Source organism: Capricornis sumatraensis, chromosome 2, assembly GCF_032405125.1.
Source record: "Capricornis sumatraensis isolate serow.1 chromosome 2, serow.2, whole genome shotgun sequence".
Lineage (NCBI taxonomy): Eukaryota > Metazoa > Chordata > Mammalia > Artiodactyla > Bovidae > Capricornis > Capricornis sumatraensis.
Genome location: NC_091070.1, coordinates 20771720 through 20775469, shown reverse-complemented (window position 1 = coordinate 20775469; position 3750 = coordinate 20771720). Strand labels below are relative to the sequence as shown.

The window sequence follows — 3750 nt, the reverse complement described above, 5'->3', positions numbered from 1 at the left end:
AGCATCAGGGTCTTTTCAATGAGTCAGTTCTTCACATCAGGTGACCAAAGTATGGGAGCTTCAGCATCAGTCCTTCCAATGAATATTCAGGACTGATTTCCCTTAGGATGGACCGGTTTGATCTCCTTGCAGTCCAAGGAACTCGCAAGAGTCTTCTCCAACACCACATTTCAAAAGCATCAGTTCTTTCGCACTCAGGTTTCTTTACAGTCCAACTCTCACATCCATACCTGACCACTGGAAAAACCATAGCTTTGACTAGATGGACCTTTGTCGGCAAAGGAATGTCTCCGCTTTTTAATATGCTGTCTAGGTTGGTCATAGCTTTTCTTCCAAGGAGCAAGCATCTTTTAATTTCATGGCTGCAGTCACCAATCTGCAGTTATTTTGGAGCCCAGTGATTTTGATCCTGGGATCAGGTTCCCAGGAAAGAAACTAGTCTGTGAAAGTCTTTTCAACTTAAAACCAGGATAAGATTACAACTATCTTGATGTCTGAACAAGATACCAGATCGAACAGTAAGATTCCCAGCCCTACTGGTGGACATGAAGGTCCTCACACAGCAAATGCTCACTGGCTCCTGGAAGGCTTCATGCACATAATATAAAGGCAAGTTGCTGAAGACTTACAGGCGAACTTCTGGGAAGTTTCCACTGTGCCCTGAATTTTAAACCTCAGGAATAATGTGATCCATCAAGCTTCTCATTATGCTTGGAGGAATGGTGTGATCTAGCAAGCTTTTCATTCTGCTTGGCACCATCTGTTTAATAATGTGTCCAAAGATAAAAGCAGACATGATTATAATAGAACTATATTTAACTATATTTCCAGCTGTGGACAGTACATCTGCGATTCGAGAGTCCTTCAGTCCAATGACATGCTGTCCATTGACCTCACAGGTGTTGTGTTCTGAGAGAAGACCATTTCTAGCTGAAGAACTATCTTTCACAATGGACATGATTTTTCCATTTTTTAAAGACAAAGTCGACCTGTCTAGTACTATCCTTATTCAAGGTAATTGTCCATTCAAAGGGCCTGTCACGAATGGTCCTGGTGATCTTCTCCCCAAAAGCCTGTTTGAATACCCTGAGTGCCTGATCCAAGCTCCAGCCCACTCAGTTCTCCTTGATCTGCAGCACCTGGTTCCCAAACCACAGACCCACCAGGGAGGACTGACGGGGATCCAGCCCCAGTGGATCCAGGGTAATTAGAAGCGGGGATGGAGTTGGCGTCCTAGGAAAGAACTTATTTAATTACAGATATATAGAGAGATTAGAAACGGATAGTGTAGTAGGAAATATTAGTGGAGAAAAAGAGGCTGAATAACTTGGTTTACGTGGGATACCAATAAAATTCCAAGACAAGGATTTGCACCATCTACGTTGGGCCACCGACGCCGCTTGAATATTGGAAGGTGCCCCTCCTTGGGCTCCTTCTCACATGGAACTTAAAAGCCGGGGCAAGTAAGTAGACGTGGCGAGCACCCACGCTCCAGATGGGAATTCAGCCAGAAAAATGAGAAGCAAGAAAGAAACGACACGGGGGAATCAGTCTTTCCAGAAACTGATCCGATTTCTTAATTTTTTAGGTTTGCTTATATACCTTTTGTTATACATAGAGATGAATACAGAGTGACGTGGGGGTCAGCAGTCCTGACCTTTATCAAAATCAGGTGCTTCACATAAATGTATTAAAAAAAAGGTCTTGGGGTTTTACATCATCTTCTGGCCATGAGGCCTGCTGACATTTTATGATCCTTTCTTTCTGATAAGCAAAAAACTTATTTTTTCCAAGGGTGTTTTTTCTTAAACCAGGTCCCACCCTCTGAAGGTAGCAGATAAAGTTGCATTCCTATAGGGTGAAGGTGTAGTGGGTTACAACTAAGAAAGGAATTTATTTATCCTAAGGTTAACATGATTAATCTTAAAGGTTAATACTTATTTCTCCTATATGCTAGTTATATTCATTATAAGGGCAGGGAATATGGAGATTTAGCAGCAAACATCCGCCCAACAAATGAAAACCCTTCACCAATGTTCCCAGTAAGATCTATTTAGCCTTAAGATAGTAATAAAACAAAGCAAGGACACAGTGATTTATAACAAAGTACAGTGATCTATAACAAAAGAGAAAATTCATAAAAGAGTCTGTACAGGCAGGCTAGATAACCTTCAGAGGAGTTCATAAGTTGAAACACCCTTGTCACGCCCAGGAATTTTTATTGACTTGGAGCTGTAAGTTAACTCCTTTTCCGAGAGAGGTAATGGGGGTCAGCCCCCCATAAAGTCAGAGGTATAGGTGAGAGCATAAAACAGACTCTGGTTTTGGGAGTAGATGCTTGGTAACAGGGGGTTTCCTGAGGCTCGATCCCGCCTTTGCGTATGCCGAAGCCTCCTTCCTCATGACCTTTGCCATGGGTGGAGTTCCTTACGCTGGCTCCCGGCAGAGGACCAAGACTAGGCCTGGACGAGCTGAACAAATGCACAATTGTCTATGGATTTCAGCCTGAGCCCAATTTTTTTTTTTTTTTTCTGTTCTAATCCTTACATAAGATGACTTCCCAGATTCCTTACTTAATCCCTGCTCTGCAGATTCCCATGTCACCACCAGTGACTGGAAGTCCATGCCAATCAACTGCCCCTGACTTGGTGCTCCAGGAACCATGGCCCTATTTGCACATATTTCTTCTTTTTATTTAAACTCAGGCCCATGTACTGAGAGAACTCTGGTATAGTTTAGGACAGAGATTTCCTGGAGAGACAGGAGCAGAGGCTTCGGATAAAATCGCTGGGTTGGCAGGGTTTGCGGAAAAGGCAGCCTGAGCCTGAATCACCTTGTCTGCCTTCAGGTCTTCAGGCGATGGGTACAGAGACATTTTTGCAGGATTCTGCAAGCCTGCTGAGACCCACTCACTGCTGCTGCCGCTGCCGCTGCCAACCACTAGCTCAGACTTCTGAGACCCCTGGTTGGCTAATATTTTCTAGAGGATTTTTGCATCTATATTCATCAGAGATATTGGCCTGTAATATTCTTTTTCTTTAGTGCCTTTGGTTTTGGTGTCAGGGTAATGGTGGCCTCGAAGAATAAATCTGGAACTCTTCAGTGTTCTTTAATTTTTTGGAATAGTTTGAGAAGGATAGGTAATAATTCTTTGTTTGTTAGAATTCCCCTGTGAAGGCTTCAAGTGTTGGACTTTTTTTTGCTGGGAGTTTTTGGATTACTAGTTCAATTTTACTACCAGTGATCAGTCTGTTCAGAGTATCTGTTTCTTCCTGATTCTTTCTTGGAATATTGTAGAAATTTAATATCTAGAAATTTATCCACGTCTTCTTTGGTTGTTAGTTTGTTGGCATATATCTGTTCATAATATTCTCTTATGATTGAGTTTCTGTGATACTGGTTTTAATTTATCAACCTGCATTTTTAATTTTGCTTATTCGGGTCCTTTATCTTTTTTCTTTTAGTTAAAAGCTTATCAATTTGCTTTTTCTTTAAAATAAACCTAGCTCTTTGCTTCATTGGTCTTTTCTATTAGTGGTTTGTTTGTTTTGGTCTTTATTTCCTCTCTGATCTCTATTATTTCCTTCCTTTTGCTGACATTGGGCCTTGTTTGCCCTCTTCTAATTCCTTCAGATGGTCAATTAGGATGGTTATTTGAGATGTTTCTTGTTTGCTTGGTAGGCCTGTATCACTACAAACATCCCTGTTCAAATTGCCTTCAGTGCATCCCATAGACTTTTGAAAGTTCTA

The 3750-nt window shown here is 41.7% G+C and overlaps 1 pseudogene; it reads right to left on the bottom strand.

The window, feature by feature from the left end:
* Window positions 1-667: 667 nt before the first annotated feature.
* On the bottom strand, window positions 668-2875 carry LOC138074343 (syntenin-1 pseudogene; annotated as a pseudogene).
* Between the last annotated feature and the right edge of the window lie 875 nt (window positions 2876-3750).